The sequence below is a fragment of the Corvus kubaryi genome, unplaced genomic scaffold (assembly GCF_017639235.1).
Source record: "Corvus kubaryi isolate FWS band 111438036 unplaced genomic scaffold, C.kubaryi_AGA036_p1.0 37396, whole genome shotgun sequence".
Classification (NCBI taxonomy): Eukaryota; Metazoa; Chordata; class Aves; order Passeriformes; family Corvidae; genus Corvus; species Corvus kubaryi.
Window position 1 is genome coordinate 20,807,814 of NW_024581135.1, and position 23,064 is coordinate 20,830,877.

General features: G+C 38.4%; 1 protein-coding gene across 5 annotated transcripts in view; it reads left to right on the forward strand.

The window, feature by feature from the left end:
• Positions 1–23,064, forward strand: part of RAPGEF4 (Rap guanine nucleotide exchange factor 4) — a 159,581-nt gene that overhangs the window by 45,889 nt on the left and 90,628 nt on the right. The gene's annotated exons all lie outside the window — the stretch shown is intronic.

The following is a 23,064-nucleotide window of genomic DNA, read 5'->3' on the forward strand; positions in this document are numbered from 1 at the left end:
TACTGTTTATGTCTGTGAATAGTAATAGGCTTATTGCTGTGTGTCTCAACAGAGTTCTTTCTTTGAAGATGTTTTAATATTTAATCCTGTAAGTGATATTTCGGGAATTGAGTAAGGTTTTGAATGAGATGATAGTGAGAGTTCCCTTTTTAATTTCTGTCATTTATGTTTCAAAATGATTTGAAAGACAGAATGCCAGAAAAAAAAATTAAAAATTATTTCTACTGTGAGAATTTTTGCTTTTTATAATTTTTTTCTGTTAAGACAAATGCTCATAAAGACTGATTTCTCTGGACCTTTTTATTCATGAATTTAGTGCAGATGGTAATTTTCCTACATTTTTTAAAATTTGTGCAATTGTTTAATTCAGTGTCATTTAAACATCTACAAAAAGGGAGGCAGGGATAAGATGAAAACTGAATAAGCATTGATTGCTAGTCTGAAAATTAAATTTTAAAAGTTTTTGCAGTAAATCTGATTTCAGTTCGTTTTTACTAAATTAGATTATCATATTTAAATTGAGGCTACTATACAGCAAACAAATGTGTGAAACTATCCTGGATAGCACACATTTCCTGCTGTATCTGACTTTAAAGATGTTGTTGATTGTAACTACTCGGGAATACTCTAACTGTAGAATTCAGAGCAGCATGTTTAAATGATGCATGGGAAAATAAAAAGGAAAGATGGAATTTTACTGTTCAGATGTTAAGGTGATGCTTTGTTCAAAGAGAAAAAAAACGTTTAGTAAAAGCTACTGATGTGAAATCTCAGGCTGTCTCTCATGGCTTTAGGCAAAAAGGCAGGGAAACCCAAGGCAGGTCTTGCTGTGCAGTCTGAAAGCAAGGGAAATTTGGAAGCATTTATAAAAACCCACCAATAATTCTATATTTATTTACTTATTTCTAGGGAAAGATAGTGGCTTTAAACAAACAAATTGATGAAATATGAAAAAGGAGGTGTGAAAGGTGCTTCAGTGATAGGAGCTTGAGAAAGTAGGTATAAAGATACAGAAGAACATCTATTTATTTTATAGTGTTGTGACTGTGGCCAAATATAGTAACAGGAGGCTTAGAAACAGAAGTAACCTGCATGAGTGTGTCTACAAATGGTTTATTTTTGTGTCAATTGAAAAATGTAGGGATAGTTGTGTGTCTATTATCCCCTTCACAGACCTCAAATATTCAGAATATGGGTCAGTTTCAGATTTTGTAACACAGGTATTTTCTGTAGGTCTTAGCCAAAACAAAAGTTAAGGTTTATCTGTTAGTAGTTGCAACTTTCCTACGAGGTTGATAGATGGAAATAGAGAAGGAGGGAAGGTAAAGCTCTGTTGCAAAAAGGGTGTTCATTCTTCCCAACAGAATAAATAACCAATCTAGCCAACTGGCAGATGAAACATGGACCAAGTAGAGAGTTTATTTTTGTACAAAATGTGCATATGGATGATCACACAGGCCCTCAGTTGTACTTAGCCCCTGAAGCTGGGGTCCCGTTGGGAACTCGTAGCTTTAGCAGTCTGACTTAGAAAATAATAAACGCAAAAGAGAGGAAGGCTGTACAGCAACAGGAAGCAAAGAGGAATGGTGATTTCTTTGATCTTGTTATGTCTGTTCTAATGTACCCAATGTGGCCTTAAGTTGTAAACACTGTGGCAAAGATTCCTATGTTTTGTTCTGTGAAATACTCCCCTTGCACATGTCACAGAGTAATATAACCAGTCTGGCTCTTCTTAATGGAGTTGGGCTTCTGTTAGTAAAATAAAGACATCCTTTTCTTTCCTGTGATCTGTGTTCATTGGAACAGCAGAAGATTATTTGGATTTACAAAGATAATGAAACAAGTAGTTTTCCTTGTCTTGAAGTTATTCTGAAGAGCTAGAAGTCCTGTATCTGCTAAGATGCTCTATAGTTGTATTGATGTTGTGATCTTAAAACAAACATTTGCTTCAGTGTGTTTCTGTGAAGTTTCATAATGCAGTCACACTTAAATTAGATGCTAAACTAATTGCAATGCATATGACAAAAATGGAATTAGGTAACTGCTTTTTAAAATTTTCGTTCGTAGTTGAAGAGACAAAAGTCTGTTGTGGGCTGAATATAGTCTTGATGAACTTTCTATTTGTCAAAAAAAGGCTCATCCTCCTCGCCCAGAGTAAAATTCTGTGTTTATCAGTCTGTTACACTGTTTCACTGGTACCTGAAAAGCTTTTTCACTGGACTCCAACATGGTCTTCATTTTCACCTTCAGTTTTAGTCAATCAATTTATGCAAAGTAGTTTCTTGTGCTTTAAGATGTGCTAATGGACACTAATACCTGCACTTTTAGAGCTGCAGGGGGCTCCTGATGCCAGTTTCAGTATATTGAGTTTGCTTCTACTTATGATATTTAGGAAAACAACGTAAAAATTTTCTTGTTACATTTGAGTTCAGTGGAAAAGCTCCTGCCAACCAAAGTTGCCAAGGCAGGGCCTGAAACCTTAAAGCAGCATGAGTTCTATGGTGGCATCTCACACAAACAACACGCTGTCCTGAGAAACGTACAGTCATAGGGGTTCAAACTGTGTCGATTAAATATAATTTCTTCTAGTTTTCTGTCTACAAAACAGTACATCTTCCACTTGAAAGTCTGACGCCTGTTATCTCTATTGGTGGCAAAAGAAAACTCTGTTGCCCCAAGAAGAGGCTTTCTCAAGTTCCATGATAGCAGAGGGACTGAACTTCTATATTGGTGCAATGAGTATATTGTGTCCCCATCCCAAAGCTTATGAAATCTGCTGGCCAGGAAAAGGAATGACATGGCTTTCCATCCTCCTGCTCCTCCTAGTCCTTTCTGGGTTTAGTCACTTCTGATAAAAAGAGACACAATTTTGCAAGTATCCCAAGAGACCTAAGTACTGTAGGTCTTAAAGCATGCTTAAAAAGCTTCCATCTTACTATAGGCATGCAGGCCTAAGAGCTCATTGATTTCTTCCACAAGCTCAATAATCACTAATCCATCTACGGAATTGTGTCTGGAATACTCACAACCAACTTTTGGCATAAAATGTTAGCTCACAAGCTACAGTGTACAGAGTAGCCACGATCAACAGCATCAGTTACTGCCAGAAGTACACATAGAAGATTGTGATAGACAGTGTTGCACATGATGTAAGACAATACATGTTGTAACTGTCTCAAAAAAGTGATTTCTCATCCAAATATTATTGTCTTCTAGGGAAACAGGGAATCTCTGAAAGGGGCAAAAAAATTTTAAATTGACTCTAAAGGAAATAGTACCAATTACAGCTTTTATAAAAAACTATTTATACCTTGATCGGGCCCTCTACCAAATTTGGAACCTCTGTTGAAATCCATTAAAAAATTATAAGCTACTGGGGAAGATCATACTTGGAAAGGAGTTTCCTTGGTATGTCTCCTTCTAGTTTTCAGATAGTCTTCACAGCCTTGCTAAATGTTGTCTGTGAAGTGGATATCTTCCAGAACATAGTGAACTGCATAGTATCAGACTACTGGGGCACACACAGCAGTGATCTCAAACAGGTAGCTCCTAAGGACAACCACTCATCTGATCTTTCAGTCTTTTTTAAGGAAGACATATAATAATGAAGGTATGTTCAAAAAGGGGATCATTCAGACTGATGCCTAAAACTCTGCTATTCAGTGAAAATCATAGACTCCTAATTAGGGTGACATTCTTTTGTGAAGTTTTGTGAAGCTTTTAACAGTTTTTATTACCTCTGTGATTATCGTGGAAGGTAAATAGTTACATATTGGATAACCATATGGATGATGTGTTAGTGTATTTAAAGAAGATTGCTCAGATGGCTCAGAGCCCATAGTAGCATTGCCAGGATTTTTATGCACTAAAAATCTAAACAAATAACTATGAGATGGAGAGAGCAATCACTGAAAGGAAAAGTGAGCAATAAAATGTAGAATTTATCTTTACCATCAGTGACAGAGATTAAGGCCATGGGAGAAGTGATAATGTGACTTCTCATACTGCTCTTGGGCTGTGTCCCAATTAGCTTTCCAGCTTCAGCAGGGAAAGTAGTATGGGGTGGTTATTCCTTGTTTTCAGTCATCAGTATTGCCCTGCCAGTGCTCATTTTAAAAGTCCAGGTTTCTTCCTCAGTTTTGGATTTCCTCAGTGACTCCAGCTGAACTCCCAGCAGAAGGGATGGAGAATCAGGTTGCACTTTTCACCACAAACAGTACAAACCCGATTTGTCAGCATACCAATGTACCATAACAATTTCTTATGTTAACAAGGCCATTGAATAACCTGGCATTATTTTCCTAGGACAGATGATGAGTGGTGGGAGGAAGGAAGGAGGCAGAAAGAAAGGTGTGAGGGATAATAAAAGGAAAATTCTTGAGGGACTGAGTAATTTATTCAGAGAGACATTTCCCATATTTTTTGTTCACTGCTTGAATCTTGCTTATGCAATATATACAAATATTCTCAGTCTCTTCAAGTGAAAAAGGACCCTGTAATCCAAGTCCACTCATTGAACTGTAAATGTAACCTCACTGAAGGAAAGGAACAGTTTGAAAGACTGACTCTTTCGTATTTTAGTCAGGAATTATCATGATCTGTAAAGCACATAATTCTCATAGCACGAAAGCTTCAGTTGTTTTAAACCCTGGCAGTTTTTCATTTGAGAAATACCCAGGCAGCAAGCCTTCTCTCAGATGAGACAGAGTGGGCTGTTTTATATCAGAAACTGCATTTCCTACTTTGCTTCCTCTGCCAGAAATTCTCTTGCCAGAAACTCTGTCATTTCAGTTTTTATCTGTTTTTGAAGGGAAGTTAGTTAATCATCTCAGTAGCATCACCATCACTACCAAAAAATAGTGAAAGGCTGTGGAAAACTGATAATTGTACACAAATGCATAATTTTCCCCAGACCATGATAAGCAGTGATAAAATTGTCAGCTTCTTTTTACCGTGGAGAGGACTGTGGTACAGATCTGCTTTAATATTAAAGTAATCTGTGGACAATTCTGAAACAAGGTAGCAAATCTTCCTGGTCTATGCCTGTTACTACTTTGTTGTGTTGGTATATAATCAATAAACTGTTACAGCCAGTACCATGTTCTGGTATTGGATGTCTCATTGAAAGAACACACAAACACTGGTTAGATTTTTCAATGTCTTTAAAAAATTAAATGTAATAATGAGAATGTTCATCATTTGGCTACAGGAGTCAGAACTTTGTCCTTTTCAGTTAGATTATATGCACAGACCACACAGACCTCACTGGGAAAGCCCTTGCATGCATTTGATGGGGAATTTGACCAAAAGTGTGACAACCAAACAAGCCGTAAGTCTAAACACACATGAGATAAGATTTTTTATACTATGTGATGAGAGTATTGCTGATTGTTAATTTATTGGTAGGCTGTTAGTAGAGAGTATTTGAATGTAAGTGTGGAGCTGAGCTTGCTGAGATTTGGTGTGTAGTGCTCAGCACAGATACCTCTGTTTCATGTTGCTAGTCGTGTTGAGAATTACTTCTGTAGTGTATGGCAACATTCCAGATTGCATCTCAGTCAAATGGATTATTCTTCAATGCAAGGCTTTTCTAGGGAAGAGAATATCCAGGTTCCAGATTTGAAGGGTCTATTGCAGTATTACAGAGCTCACCTGAGAAGAATGGTCGATTCTTTTCTTTGCTCAAAGTCTCTAATGTGTTTGCTATCTGTGCCAAGAGGCAGTCGGTGAATGTTTGCAGAGGGAATCTGTGGGTGTGGAATAAGAAAATGTAACTGAAGAGAGACTGTGGCAGGGAATAAAACAACGTATGATGTATCACCACTTTTTTTTTTAACATCAAATTAAGATCTGTAATGTGCTGATAACTTCCTGGCAATGGTGACTAAAATGATTATTATCTTTGTTGTACATGCATTATAACCAATTTTTGAAGTGCCTAGCACCTATCCAAAAGGTTCTCTTACATTTTTACAGCAGTGATCATAGCAGTGGTAGTGAAGTGAGATGTTGCAGAACAAGACAGTTGAGCAGGGGTGAAGAACAGACTTCCTGAAGGAACTGAAGCGCTGCAAGACTGACAGAAAGCTGTTAATGCAGTATAGGTCTCACCTCAAATGTAGAGAGCATGTGATCAAAAATACAAGCCCACTTGCATTCTTTATTATTTGAGAACATTTGTTCCCATTGAACTCAGTCTTGAAGGCACTGATAGTGCTTTTCACTCCAATAGGTTCTCCCTAATTGACTGTATTTTTATTCATGTATGTACATAAAGTCCTCCCAATAATCTAAGCACAAAAGTTCTGTGTAGAAAGAATTTTACTAAAAACTAGATGTTAGTGTGCCAAAGGAGACTAGAGTATCTCCTGGGATTCCTGAGTAGATGGGAGGAGCTGATTGCCTCAGGCATAGCCCAGGGCCATTAATTACAGCTAGTCATTAATTCTCCTGTAGTGCCCTGTGCTGATGCCACTGTTTTGTTACAACACAGAACTAGAAAGCTGTCTGACCTATGGACTTTGATGGGTTATGCTATTCTTATAATGATTACTTATATTTCTCAATGCTCATTACTGAAGTTTTCATCAGAGTTTCAGTTTGTAAGCTTCGTGTCTTTCCAGAGAGTTAGTTTTCTTTGTTACTCACAGGAAGCCTTTAAATAGCTCTTGAAAACACTATAGCCTGTATGAGGTATGCTCTGTATATTGAATCCTGGGAAAGTGAAATTGATATAAATACTGTCTAAAGATAACCAGTATACCTATTTTCATACCTAGAGAAAATGCAAATCGAACATACGGTTCCCTTACTCTGTGGTTGCCATATAAGGCAAAGTGCAGTATAAATTCTAAGGACCAAAAACTAAGGATCTAGTTTTTGGGTTGTTTTTGAAAAGAAAAAAGTCATGAAATTGTAATGAGTTTATTTCAATTCCTAAAGAAATACTAATAAAGGACAGATTAGTTATAAACCATTTAGAAGCAACTTCCATCATATGCCCTTTACATGCATGCTCATGTATTCAGCACTACACAATAAAAGCATTGCTGGACTGATTGTAAAGTGCAGGAGGAAAAAGTTCAAGAGCAAGAGACAGCCCCCTGCTCCCAGCTTAGCAGATCATGTGAACACACATGACTCTAAGCAGCAGAGTTTAGGTAGCAAACAGCAGCTGTGAGAATTTCCAGATTGCTAGACTTGCACGTCTGTTTAAATTATCTTAAAATGGTTTTGCTGAAGAAGAAAGTTATTCATCTGACCTTTACGTAAAGTCCTTCTTTGTCAGGGATCCCAAAGTGTTTTACAGATGCAGAGATTTAGCACTGACATGCACATGTCAGAGGGAAAATTAACTGACTCATTGATGGTTACACAGAACTTTGTCAGTGCAGAAATATGACTACTGATGAGCTTCACTACTGCTTTCCCTGAAGGGCCATACAGCAGCACTGCGTAGCACCCCAGTCGGGAAGCGTGAGATACTTTACTCAGCTGAAAACATAGGTGAGTTGACAACACTCATAGCCTGTATGAGAACAACTGTAAATTACTTTAAAAAGAGAAGAAGCAGCAGCTGAACTCTATAATTAGCACTTGTGGTAAAGACATGGATTTGTATTGCTGAAATGTGAAATTCCAGCACTACACTGATTCCAAGAAACAGGGTATAACGTTGTTTGAGGGTTGATTTAGGATAAATAACCACTTGCTAAGGTGTGCTTGTGCTCATTATTTACCCAGCTGGACCTTGTTTACTTTATGAATTCAATATTGATCACAGGAGTGTTGGGGCATATTAAAGCAAAAGAGGATAGACTGTCTCTGGGTATACTAAAATGTCTGAAGTTTATAGAATATATTTGTCGGAGAAGTTGTACTTAAAATTCAGTAATGGCAGTATGGTAGAAGATTGTTATAGGGATTTTTCCCTCTACTTATATGTTAAATCTCATTGACCCTTGTGCCTATTTCATACCCATGGTGGGAGTAGAGTCTAAAGCCAGTGTTCTTCCATTTTAAAAAGACAAGCTGGAATTCTTTTCCATTCAGTTATGTTTGATAATTTTTAACATTTCAGAATGGGTGTTTTAAAAATGCTTTATGTTGTTCCTTTTCCTTCCTCTGACTTTGCTTTTGCAGTTTGGCTTGCCACTGTGCAGGAGGAGAAGAGATGAGGGAAGGAGGAGGTAGTAGCACTCTTTGCTGTGCCGATTTAACCCCTTTCCACCGGCTCAAAATAAATTCTGTACAGTTTACAGGGCTTTCAGAGAAAAAGAGAGGTGGGAGGGAGAGAGGGAGGAGGGGAAAGAGGAAGAAGACAGGAGAGGCAAACAAAGTGAGAATGGGAGGAAACCTTTGCCCTCTGGGGTCATTATGAGGTCAACATGCATCCATCACCCATATGAAAAACCCTGTAATATAAATTAGACCATTTTACAGCATAATGAGGATTTACTCTCCTACAACTGGGACTTGGCTAATAAAGTCTTAATTTCATTTTTCTGTGACCCAATAATTTTTAAATACTGCCCATGTTAAATGAGAATTGATTCAGCAAACAAGTCCCTGAGAGACTTGTGTTTACCAGGTGAATCACAGGAACTGACTGATCCTCTGATCCTGTTGTTCAGTGACGTTACTGGTCAGGCTGTACCGGGTACCCCCAATTGACCAAAGCAATCCTGCAGACACCTACAGAGAATTGTTCTCACTGTCAGTGCATGCACAGTACTGAAGAATTCATGTGGAATTAGTGGTTTATCTCTTTATCCCAGAAACCTGGAAGTAGTTTCCTCTGTTACAATTCTTTTTTCGTGACAGATCTCCTGTCTGTTAGCTTTAATCATCTGTGGGGTCTGGAGTATTCCAGCCCTCAGTTACAAAGGTTATTCTATAGATAGGAGAGCCTGAAATGGAAAGTATGGAGCTCTGTGATCACCTAACATAGTAGAGCTGTGTGTGTTGTACACAAATGAAGATCTGAACTACCAGTATATACAGACACAGCTGGAAACCATTGGGCTAAATCCATCCACAGATTGTAGTGACTTCCTGCTCCCCGTCTCAAATATTTCAGAGAGGTACAAGCAATTCTTATGTGCTGTTCTCAAGGAGACGTCATAGCAGTTTGATGGTGACTTACTGCTATTTGAATTTATCTGGTTTGAGTTTCCTTTTTCTTTGAAAGGACTTAAACTTTTTTTAAACTTCCTTCCTGATGTTTGTCTTTTTTCCAGATTCCAAAATTAGATCAAGTCACATTTCCTCATGGAACTTCGGCTTCAAGGAGGCATTGAGCTATTGCAGCCCCTAGTCTGAAGGTTCCTGCTCCAGTGGATGACCTGCGCTGTCATGCACAATATCCAAAAACAATTGGACAGTGGCAAACTTTGAAAGTTAATGCATGTCCTGCTTACTGTCCCATCCCCTCAGCTTGTGCTTTCTGACACTTGCTTGATGTTGCTGAGTCTTTTTTGTTGAAAGTGCTGTTTAGTCCATGACTTGCCTGCTGCATTCTCGTTTGACCTGTTAACTGCTAAAGCAAAAAAAGTTATTTTAAGAATCAGCTTGTCAAAGAGAGCATATCTCCTCCCTTCAAAGACCTCTAAAGATTAATATTTGATTAAAATGTGACTGCAGCATTAAAATGGGTGCCCTGTGTCTTTTTACAAATGAGTGGCTGGCAAGCTTGTGGACTGTCTAGTTTTTAATTGGAAAATTACTCTGTTAGTGCTTCAGGGGGAGTTGCAGGGGAGGACAAGGAGTTAGATGATTTTTAGATACATTCATTACCACTTTTATTCCTAGAGATAGTCTGAAGGTGACTAAATCCCTACATGCATCCACAGATTCACTTTAAGTTTCTGCTCTGGAAATGAAAAGAACATGCTCTAAATCATGAAATAAAACCCCAGGTCCTCACTTGGGCAACCTCGTATCAAAAACAGGAGGGTGGATTTATGGTCATTTAGTGGTAGCTGTACCTGTGACCCATGCAGCTGCTACACTGTTCTTTTTGCCTGCCTCTGCCTGCTGCATTTTTTTGAGTTCCAGTGAATGGCTGCTGATAAAATCTGCTCTCAAAAAGGTTTTGAGACCCAATACCTGTCCATTTTTATACTCCGATGGATCAGAAAGACAACCAAATATTTAGATATTACTATGTGCTCTACGGAATACTCTGGGACAGTCAGTACAGAGAGGGAAAATAATGGGTAGACTCAGCGTACAGTTACCTAGATAGCACTATTAAGAACATTTAACACTCTATCAGTCTGCTGCAGAAAATACCATGGAATAGGGTATCAGAAGAGGAAAGAAGCACAGCTTGGATCTGTTTAATTTTACTTTGGAATTTGAAAGTCTTGATAGCACTTTGTGAAGAGAAGGCACTGTTCCATTTGATGTGTATGAGTTTGATATTGCTACCTTTGCATCTGTAAGTAGTGTAATCCAATGTAACAGCTCATGAGATTTCAGATAATTCACAAAAGGGCTTCAGAAACAGCCTCTGATTATGTCTCTTGTGTCAGTGTGGGGCTCCTGTGAAGGTCTTTGACTAATTATCTTTTCTCAGTAGTTGCCTGCTGACTTTTTATTAGAAACAGAACAGCAGAAAAATTTCTAAAATGAAAGAATAAAGACTGAAGGGAAATTGTTATTTTCCAAGCACTCTCTTCCAAACTAGGAAACTTGGTAGAAGTGAGATATCTGGCCAACTTCTTGTACCTGGATTCTCCCAACAATGTAGACAGGCAAAGGACTATGGATTGCAACTGCAGTCAGTGATTTTTTTTTTTTTTTCCCCCCCAATGTGCTCCATGATCTGGAAGACAGACAATTGGGAATGATTGATTAATCTGGATATTCATCTTCATACAGTTGGAGACAATGAGACATTGCCTGCAAATTCAGGGCAGATGGCAGTCAACTGTCATTTGAGCTTTTCTTTCAGTGGAAAAGAGGACATTAATTAGAAGAAAGACCATACAGATCTTGAATCACTTTCATGTTATATTTTTCTTTTCTGGCTGATGTTAATTAAATCAGTTCAGTGAGATACTCTGAAATGCAGTATGGAGTAGAGTATATGCAGTATGTACATACATATGTATCTTCGTTTCCATTGAAAGGCTGCTAAAATTTTATTTCTAAGATGTAAAAACAACTTTATGTAACACTGGAAAGCAAAACCAAATGCTGTGTTGCTTTTTAGAGGTTTGTAGTATGCTTTGGTTACTTTTGTAAATGTCTAACTGGTCTACTGCAGGAAAATGTGGATATTTTTTCATGGTACCAAAATGAGACAGATATTGTCTCAACACTCGCCTTGTCCCTTTCTGGCTGTTCTTTCTTGGCTGTGTGGCAGTTTCTAAAAGACCCAAATCTGTTCACTGATCCCTGTTCACAGAAGGGCCCTCTTCCCAATCTTTACAGACCTGGCCAAGAAGGTGACATGTTGGGCACAGGAGTGGGAGCCAGTGGCTGGCAGGGCATAGGCCATTGTTGTGTTGAATGCTTTGTATTGTGGAACTATGGCCAATAGCCATGGGCTGAATGGGAAGGTGTGAAGGGCTTGGATGTAATCCAGTGGTTCTTCAGAAAGGGAATTCTAAGAAAAGAGATCTGTAAACAGACTAAGATCGTGTGTTGCCACTCAATATCGTCAGTGTCTGCTACAAAGTTTTAAAGCTGGGAATATTGGTAATTAGATGCTGATGAAGATTGACTACAGGAGGGAGGAAAGAGGGTCTAAGAGGGTTACAAGAGGGTGGTATTGAATAACTACATCCATTACTGACCTGAACTCCTTGAAAAGTACATTAGATGGAGTTGTACCTAATGAAAGCTTAGCATGTGAGATGTTTGTTGAAGTAGGAATTACTGTGCTAGGGGGAAAAAACATTTCAAAAAATGTTTTGTTACAAATTTTATTTATTTATTTTATTTGCAAGGTTAGAAAAAGGTGCAGCTGCAATGACTTCTCTAGCTAACATAAAAGTCTCAGTGTGTTCATTCCTCTGCTCTCTAAGGACTTCCTGATTTTAAGCAGTAGCTTTGGTTTTACTAATACTGGGGATTTCTGTCACCTCTTAAACGGACACAGGAGGGCCAGGACTGGGCTTTTCATTGATTTTCAAGATAGATTTTGAAACATTACAGAAGTGTTTTGAATCTGGCCTCTCCTTACTGTTTCAATGCCCCAAACACAATGGACTGGTTGTCACCATCTTTGTAGGCCTGGTCTGCCTGGAAATTTATAGGGTTAGTCATATGGCCTGGAAATGAGACATATGCAATAGTACCTCTTTAACATTAACAACCAGTGCTCAATATCAGCTATATGTATCATGTACCCTTCCAATTTAAATTGTAATGTTGTGAAACAACAGCAATAGCTCAGTAAAAATGTATTTTTTAAAAAAATGCACATGGTTGATTAAATTATTGGTCTAACCAAAGTATTACTGGTTACTACTCCAGGTATGTTGTCCTGGATTTGGACAGAGTGGAGGCCTGTGTTGAATATACAGTCCTTGTGATGCTGCTGGACAAGAAATTTTTTAGGTATAATGCAATTGTAATTAAAATTCCTACCAGTCTTTTTCTGATGGTTTTCCCATATAGTCAGGAGAGCCTTGTCAATCTCTAGTTACCCTTGCACTCAAGTTCCTGTTTTTGTGCCAGCTTGCTCACCCTTAGCTGTACTCCTGTCCTGGGGAGACAGTGCTGGCTCACCAGACTGGAGTTGCCCTGAACAGCCCAGCATAATGGTTGAAATTATGGCTGCTGTTTTGGAAGCTGCCACTGACATTAAACGAAACAGAACTGGCCCAGCACTTACTGCTTTGGAAAAGCCATCCTCTTTGGGAAAAGCACTTTAATTCTAAATAAAACATTGGGTTGACTTTTAGCTCATGAATAGCACTTTATTCCACTTGAATAAATATCAGTACCGACAAGTAACCACATCGTGCCATGACCTTATATAAGTGCGTGGCAACATTCCAAGTTAATTTTGGCTATTATTTCCACAAACACATAGGACAGGCTTTTGTAGGTATTTGATTCCTATTTAGGCAGTGCTTTTGCAGATGGGCTGTAAAACAACCTAACAATTATCAAGGCTCCATGGACTGATTAGTTATGCCTTCAGACACTGACAATCTCAGATAATTCCTTTCCAGACTCCTCCTGAAGACTTTGCATCTTCAAGGAGCATGTGACAGATGAGTGTTGACAAATGACTAAAGAGCTATAATTTTATGAAAAGGTTTGGAAAGCAACATTGCTTTGTTAACAGGGAAAGTTTAAGCAGTTAAAAATTACTGGAAGACGAATACCTTCTGATCTTACTTTTGTTCTTCACAGTCCATGAGGAAGGGCTGTCTACCAGTGTATAATTAGGGAAACAAGTTTTCTTCTTGTCTCACTGTGCCCATGATCAACCAGTCTGCTTTCTGCTTGGAGAACTGAGTGAAATACCTTGGAAAACTAAATGAAGCTTCTAGTGCTACTCTAAGATCGCTCCTGTGGCACTGTCCCAGCTGGCGTTTGCTTGCCCTTGCCATGTACTCTCATTGCAAAGGTGAACTTCACCATCATGGTTCTACGTTTTAAGACTGCGTTGGAATAGGGGGCCATGTTCATTTAATAACCCTCTTACTGGAGTTGGAGTCTTGGTAAAGATAGATCTTAACCTCACATGATAGCCCCAAGTTCTCATATGCCTCTAGTGGGATTCTTAAGAGGCACAGCACTTAGGTAACTGTTTCTGAATGCTTAAATATATTTAAATTATGTTTCTGGGTTCACTGAATGTCATTGCTGTGTAGTTTCTGAAATGCCTGAGTTACTGCTCTAAGTGCAGCATGGTTAAGTCATTCTGGTGCTTTGGGAAATTTTGTACCCTCAACTTGCTTGCTGGTTAAATAGGGTAAGTTATTTTGTTGCAGATGCTTTGTGTAGACTATCACCCAAAATATTAACATATGGAAGCATATACTCCTGCCAGATTTATCTTGACATTTTTTATTTAATATAGGGAGAAGCAGATTGAGATTCATATTAATGTTTGATGAAAGGCCCTCTCTCTCTCTCAGTGCTCTGTTGCTATACAGCAATCGAATCCCACAAACTTTACTATGCTCTGCCAGGAGATCTGCTAACCTTTCATATAATATGTAATAGGTGTTATAGCCTATAGTGTTGCAGAGTTGTTTTCCGTACAGGAGGATTCTCAGCTATTTTTTTCTGCTGCCTTGGTAAGATTTGTAGTGGTTCTTTCTACAGTGCCAGATGTTGTACATAAAGTAGGAAATTATATACTGTTCTCTTGCTTATTGAGCAGAGAAAAGAATCTACTTTTAAGACCTAGCTGGGAGGCGTTCCTAGAAATGCCAAATTTAAAGAGAGAGATCAAGTACAGGAGATGAGAAGGCAAGACAAAACTCATTTGAATGTGACTATGAATGCAAAATCTCAACTGAAACACATCTGATGTACTGACGTTAAAGGGATTGTACTGAATACATAATCATTGTGGATATATGCAGGGGGTTTTGTATTGTAAAATAATCAAATGAGTGGTTCTTTGTACACTGATGGGGATCTTGGGAGAGCTCTAATGATCTGGATTTAAAGAGATACCAGCCCAATTACGTACTGTGGTGTTTGTCTGTTCCTGAAGGAATGCAATGCCAGAATAATATTATGTATATGTGGTCTTTAATCTGTGTATCTTGAACCATTTTACAAATACTAAGCACTTAATTCAGTAGCACTCTGCTGGGCTATGTTCACAAGCATGGTGATGCACTAAATACAGAGATCAAATTGAAGAGCCTGTCATGGATAACCCCAGTGCCCATCTGGCCATGCCTGGACTGCAGGTTGTTTTTATTTGGCCTACAGTCTTTTCCTGTCAGGTACTGGGGAGCAGCTGGTTGGCCACTGTGCTGCTTAATAGCCAAGTATCTTGTGCTGCAAGTATCAGGCTGTTCCAGTGTCTGCACAGTGAACTCTGCCACCTGTCCATGCAGGAAGAGAGTATGGCCTGGGATGTGTGGCAAGGGGCCACCACAAAACTGGTCTCTGGATGCCATAGCTGCAGAGGTTTGACCATTCTGCTGCAAGGCATCAGAAGAGAACAGCAAAGGAAGACATCAAACATACTAATTCTCATTAGTAAGCAAAGCCTGACATGTGACATTGAGAATTGTAGTTTTAATGGGATGCCTCTTTTATCTTTCAGAAATTTCTAAAACATACTGATAAATTCAGAGATGATTTGGGTCAGGCTCTTAGTAGCATTTTCTACTATAGACAAAGCCACTTTAGGAGTTCTTTGTATGCATGGGTGTTACTGTTCCTTTTACTGTTTAGGGCTGTAGTAAGAGAACTAGATAAAATAGCTCTGTGAAAGTTAGAGAAAAGGCAGTGAAATTGTCTGCTGGGACTGCTGCTACAACAAAGAGTGTCAATTGAGTACAAAGTCTTGTCACTTTCAGCTTTCATCTTCTGGTAGCTTGAAACAGCTTTACTGGCCACCATCATCCTTCTGCTACTGTATATACTCTGGAAACGTCTCCTGAATTACATCTCTATTGTTGTAGCTAATCTGATATATGAGCATCATTTGAGTTTTGCACCTCTTGAAAAAAAAGTCACACTGGCCTGAAGTTGGAGTAACACAGGTGCATCAGACCCTTAGTTTCTGTTTTGAGGCAGAGCAAATCAGCAGGTCTGTGCTGGCAGCCTTGGTCTTGCTTGGCATCTAGGTTACATCTGCTCTTTCTTGCTGACTTCTTTATTATAAAGACACCTTTGAACACTTGCAGCAATTTTCCTTTTTAAGAGACCAGATTTTATCCATGCTATCGTTGACAAATAATTCCCTGTCAAGTATTCAGGCACTAGCACTTTTTCTTCTTGTCTGGATTTTCCCACTGTTTCTCTTTGCAGGAAGGATTCTATCTGAAGCTAGCATTGCTGACACTTACTGGCCGGTGTAGTCATCCAGTAGATCTGCAAGCCTGTTCATGCTGCTTTTTCTGATCATATCAGATCTGTAGTAGCTGTCAAGTTTGCTAAACTTATGGGTTGCCACTGATGTGAATTTTTGATTTATGATTTTGCCATGAGAAGGACAAGACAATATGTCATTTCTATTTCATGGAGTTCTTGTTTACTACTTTTGGAACCTGTGACTTCCTAAAGCTTAGAGGTGAAAACAATTTCTGAAATTGCTAGGTGATTCTTCTGTAGCACAAAGGATGTGGTGGGGGCCTTTTTAAGTCCTGTCCATATCCGTGTTCCCTCTGGGTATGGCACTGAAACAGAGCCTGGGAATAGAAGAGGGCCAGGACACGGCTGGAATGTAGGCTGTATTCAAGTTGCCCTTCCCAAAGATGAAATTTCCCACTGCAGAAATTAAAAAGGAGTCTCCTGAAGGTTACAGTGTAGTCGGACATCACGTTTCCCAGTTTGTACCTGTTTTGTTTCAAATGTCAATTATAGTGACTGAATGGCATACTTGGGAATATGGCAGTGATCTCATGAGATTTAGTCTTCAGTACTAGCTAGTGAACAATGGGTCTTTTTTATCTGAACATGGATGATCATTAGTGCTATTGGAACAGATCAACGAATGCAAATCAGCTTTGCTGAAGCCAGTGAAACTGTTAATTGATATCAGCTGGGCATTCATTCCGACACAGGTGAATATCATGAACTTCAACTCCATAGGAGATATGCAAGGAATAATCTTGTACAACAGACAGAGATAACAGTGCCCGTTTTATCTAAAAGATACCAAGATTTTCACAAAAGTCTGAAGTTCATAAAACTGAAGAGACAGTATAATGCTAAAATTACATTCTGTGATGTTCCTTAAACAAGGAACTAGCAGTATGTAGGGAAATACTTGTAAATTGGAAACTAGCCAGTTAAATATGTTAGGCATGTATGTACAGTTTCCTCATTGTTTGACACTGAATTCCCCTCAGTACTGCCAAAGGAAAACAGATCAGATAAACAGAAATTAATGCACGTGAAAAAATAGTTCTATTAAATGGGAAAAAAAATTATTGCCTTATTTTCCATGTGTTTGATTTTTATTACAATATGATTTGCAAAACTTGTCTCTAATGTAGTTCCAAAGTTTTAAGATACCAGAAGAATTATGTGAAGTGGATCTAGATGTGAAGGCAGCTTTTTCTCTCTGTTAACAAAACATTTCTTAAAGGCAGTTCTATAGTTACACTTGTGGCCTTGTTCTCACGTGCAAGTCAGTTGATTCCTCTGGTGCCTCGTAATACTCAAGAACCATGGACTCTTGCAGTGTGACTCATGCTGTAGCTTATTTTACTGTATAGTCTATATAAAGACTTTCTTTGAATGGTGAGTGGATACACAGTGTCAAAGTGACAATAACAAGCTTTGTCTGTATTGCTTCACAACAGAGAAAGAGCCCTACAAAAATAGATTGACGTGCAGGATGTTGCAAATTAGGTAGCCCTTCAATTAAGACATCTAGCTCTAGTATCACCAGTGACCCCCTCTTGTCTTCTAGAGGGACTGAAAGTCTCATCCCAGTATAGCAGTACACTTGCTACAAAAATCATTCTTCTTGCTGTCAGAAAAAGGATGAAGTATATCAGATTACTTCTCAATAAAACCTGCTTTTTTAAAATCAGGACTGCATAAGAATGCTCATGTATATTTTCCATCACTGCAACAGTAGGCAATAGCAGTGCATTCCAAGCTAGAGCTGCCTGGTTTTGGGTGCTCAGCACTTTCAATACCAGTATCCACAAAAAACTGAAAAGTTACAACTTTAGGTCATCTGTGCATGGTCTTAATGAAAACACTTAGAAGAATTGCTAATTATAAGAACTGAAATTGCAAAATAAAGTCAGAATATAATCACAGCCAGTGGAAATGATCAAAAAGTTTTTCTGTGAGAGGGAGGAGTGAAAAAGCTTATTTCATTTTCGTTTTTGCTCTTTCCTGCTACAAATACTGCCATAACTTCCCTGATGTATCTGTTTGATGGAAGACAGTGTATGTGGTGTTTGGAGTTATACCTGTGAGGATTAGCCAGCTGGCTGTTACCCAGTGAAGTGGCATGTCCAAGAGTGCTGCCCTCTTTTCTCTTAGTAGCGACACTTTATTTGGGACCTCTCTCCTATCACTAATTTCTGTATAGCTTCTAGGACCCTGTTTGAACCCTATCTCAAATTTGGTTAATTTTTTTCCACTGAAATCAGAAGAGTCTGTGAAGTAGGGGGGAAAGGGAGGAATTGCCTGCTAGGCAAAGTTTGCATTTTGTTAGGAAAGCAGGGGAGCAGAACGAAGTACAGGAGGTCTGACACGTGGTGGCCACAATTATAATAGAAACAACAATTAAAGTTTGTTTGGGTATGCTTTTGATGAGAAGGTTGGGAAAATCGCCAGGAACTTTGCACTGTTAAAGAAATGGACAGAAAGATGAGTGGACAAGATGCTTTCTCCTCTCAGCTGCCACTGCATAGCCAGATTCACAATTATTTACTTCATTCTCCTAGCAAGGCTTTTTGCAAAGAGTTTTGTATTGCCTGTGTTGGATTTTCAAAATCTGCAATATAAGTCTTAAACAATCCATTTGTCTTCATATGCTAATCTACAGAAATTACTTTAAATCATAGTGCAGTAATATCATGCACTGTTACTTTTCTTCTTTTACTGGAAACCAATTTAGTTTGCTCTCCATGTAAGAACAGTGTATTTATCTAGTACTGGTGTTTGCTTTGTGTAAATATTATTCCTTGTAATACATCATTTCCAATTGGTTCAGAACAAGAACAGCCAGGGCTCATGTGAAGCAGGTGGTGGGGCCTCCCCAGGACAGCCTGGTGTATTTAATACTGTTTTTTCATCCTTTAAATAAAAAAAATGAAACATGATTCTGTAAGGTATGAGCAGGAAATACAAAGGTATCTAAAAAGTGAGTTATTGAAAACAGTGGACTAGAAAGATGTTTTACTTCCAAAATTGATGATCTGGTACTGCATGCCCTAACTTAATGAAATCTATCCATCTAGTGGTTAGGTTGAGATTTCAATATGCTAATGAAATTATTTTTAGCCATGTGTAAGGGGATACCCAGAAGAAATGGCTGTTTGCTGCAGTGGAATGGAAACACAGAAGTTCAGAAAATTATTTCAGTTCCTAATGAATTGTCTATCAAATAGATAACTTTTAAAACCAAATGTAAGTTTTAGAATATACTTTTAAAAGTCAGGTCTTTCAGAATGACAGCCTAAATGCCACAGATGTTTCACTAAGAGCATCTTTTAGCCACTTTGACAGAAGTTGTCTTAGTGCAAGAATCAGCTTTTCTCATTGCCTCTCAAGTTGGGGAGTATCCTTCCTAAACTGCCTCGCAGAACTGCTGTGTTGTTACATTCATAGTATGTGGCTAAGTTCAATGGTGTGTTAGAAAGTCATCAGTAACCCCCTTTCTCTTTCTCTTATAGTTGATTGTTTATAGTCTTCCATCATCATCATCATCATCATTTGTGTAGTCCTACATAAGCTTAAAAGCTGGGTCTCTTGGAATCTGGTTGTATCTAGTTACAACCCTGTCTGGGACAGGGTTGGCTCCATTTTTTTATTAGTTGCATCCCTTTTTGGTGGTACAGCTTCACTGCAAAAGTGTTGTAGCAAATACCATTTGAAAGCAAGATGGGAAAGTATTTCCTAAGGCATTTTTGTTTCAGCCTTTGGAGGTCTGTCCTACAATGAATGCCAAATCTGTGAACTTCTTGTTCTCAATTACCTCATGCTCCAATATAATCATACTTGCTTTACGTGGAGAAAAATCCCTGGTGAAACATTCTCATCTTGGGTTTAGTGAAATCGTGCCAATCTGCATCTTTTGTGCTGTGTCACTTGCCTGCTTGCATCCTGCCCCTAACTGCACTATAGATGTTTCTGTTTGGAAGGAGGAAGAGACAGGATCTGACCTTTTATTTTGTGTGTAGTACTTAGCACAGGTGGACCCCATTTCAGGACTCTTTTTGACAAAGGAGGAGACTGATGTTATGCTCTCCTCTGTTCACCATCTTTCTTTTTCTGGAAAGATTATTATTCAGTTTAGTTCTGTAGTTTACCTTTCATTACATTGTGTCTTCGTTTTTCTCATGTTCTTTTTGTTTCATTTTTCTCTTTTGGTAATGTGTTCAGCCTTAAAATCCCTTTAGGATTTTTTTCGCTTAAGAAACTCAACGGTGCATTTTCATTACTGTGCCCCACTGCATATCTCAAATGCTGCTCTAATCTTAATGATAAATAACATGACAGATTGTAGGTAGAATGAAGACTAATAATGAGGAATGAAAATCAAGTTTACAATTTTTTATGTTAATACATTATATTGTGAAGGAAATGCCTATTCAGAAAATGAAATAAATAGAAAACAAAAGCTTTTTAATACTAAATTCCTCCCCACACTGAGCTGTCAACTAGTAAAACTAGTCTATATACTTGATGCTCAACTCAATTGGAAAAAATCCACAATTTGAGTGATTTTTAAATGGTAACTAGAAGGATTTGGAGGGGGTTTTTTTACATGACTGAATTAATCTGTGAGAATGTTTCATCATTTCTTTAACCAAGTCACTCTTCAGAATCACAGAGTAGTTTGGACTCTGCCTAGTGTATACTGTTCTAATCCTTTAAAACTCACATATTCTATTTTCTTCTAATTTTTCTTATAATTTACATCCCAGAGCCACATAATGAAAAATACTGCAAACATTTAGCATGCCTCACTATGGAAAATAGAGATTAAGCTTGTGACTGGATAATTTGCACAGACTTGTTGTATTATGTGCTGTTCATCTCAATCTGCATAATCTTTAAGCCTAAACTGTCTCAACACCAGCCAGATTTAAGGAGCCAAGCTTCTGCCTGTCGTGGAATTGTATACCTGTTTCTAAGACATCAACAGATAGGACAAGAGGACACAGTCTTAAACTGCACCAGGGGAGGTTTAGGCTGGAAATCAGGAAGAAATTCTTCACAAAAAAGGTGATTGAGCATTGGAACAGGCTCTCCAGAGACGTGATGGAGTCACCATCCCTGGAGGTATTTAAGGAAAGACTGGATGTAGTGCTTAGTGCCATGGCCTAGTTGACAAGGTGGTGTTAGGTCATAGGTTGGACTTGATGATCTCAGAGGTCTTTTCCAACCTAGTTGTTTCTGTCACTCTGTGAACTGCTTCTTCAGTGGCAAAAAGAGAGAGGAGGGACTTTGTTATTAGACAAATCCATAAGCCGCTTCATATTCTTTTTTTGTCCTTTAATTTTTATAGTGTGCCCTCTCCCTTGAAGTATCTTCACTCCTAGTGATAAGTGGATTGAAGGAGTCTATTTAGTCTATGTATTGCACTCCCCTCCTGCCCTTCACCCATTGTTCCCTAAAATATTTCCACTCCTTTCCTTCTTATTTCTTGTTATTTTTTCTTTCTTTTCTAACATTTAACTTCCAGTGGGACTTTCTTCCTTCTTTCCCACCCCTGTGTGCCTCCATTCCTCACTATCCCCTCTTGTCATGAGGTTTGAAAATGTTTCTAGGGCTAAGCTGAGATGAATACTGTTACTTTACTTTTTTACCTAAGGAAAGGGTTGTACGACAAGCAGTCACAGCAGGACTCCGGGTTAGAGCTGCAGAACAGCATTTTTGTGCGGGCTTTTTCAGTCTTGGGGAGGGACTGGCAGCTAAATAAATTGTCTTTGATTTGAGAAAGTCACTTGCATGTGCACGTCAGTCTGTAGGAAAAACCTTGAAAACTGCCCCATCTGAATAAAGCTGTTGCATTGCAGAGTGTTAATGCAGTTTACCTAATCCTTACGTTACGGCACAGCTGAATCACTGTTACTAATGCTGCGTTTCAGTTTGATAAAAGTCAATCATTCCCATCCAATACATTTTGGAATCTTCAGACAAGATGCTGTTGTACAAAAAGAGATTATGTTTAACAGACTGTTTAGAGGTCTTTATATGGAACTTCAGACACAAGAGCCATGAGATGTTGGACTGTAAATGTGGATGTAAAACCATGTAACTAAACACTGTGTTACAAAATAGCTGAAACATTATTGTGAACTCCTGTGGGGAAGTACCACACGCATCATTTACTATAATACAGTGTGCATGGAAGGGACTCCAGATTTGAGCAGCTTTGACCCATGAGAGGTTTATGCTGATGAGGTAATTCCAGTGGTGTCATTGCAAGGACTGCTGGGTGCATTGGAGGCCCAGGTGTCCTGTTAAGTGATATCAGTCTGATTGTGAGTGATTTTTCTGTCAGAACACACTCTTTTCTATCCACTGGAAGGAATAGACTGTTCAGTCATACTTGCTGAAATATAATTGTTTACTTTGTCTTTACATTTTCCCCTCTTATTTTGTATTGTACTTGCTTTGATTTTTCAGCAGTGTTTCTGAGGGAGCTGAACAAACTGCTTTTAAAGCAGCTCACACAGTAATCAAAATAATATATTAAAAGCATTGATGAAAAGCTAATGTTATAAGGGAAATCATATGTTTACGTATTTACACTTTTTAAATATCCTTGTTATTGTTATGTGCAATTGAATAGAAACAATCACTTTGGAGAATTATCCATGAAAAGGAAGCCTTTGATATTAGATGAGTATTGGAAGTTGATGTATGCTTGTTTCTGTGAGAAGCAAAAACAGTGTTAGATTGACCCCAGTGAAATACTTAAGGGGTTTGTATTGATTGTAGAGGAATTAATATTTAACCCAGAATTTCCTTCCAGATGAAAACAAATATCTAGACTCCTGTGTTCAGAGGTTATAAATATGAAAACCAGAGTTATAGATCAGCTCAGCAGTCTGCTTTTTCTTTATTTGTTTCAAATCTATTTTTAAATATGTATATAATGGGAGGGAAGAAAAGAAACTGTTTATAACCATGAATAAAGCCACTGCTGTGCACAGTGTCATAATAAGGCGAATGTGTCATTTAAGTTGCACTTAAAACCTACTTTTA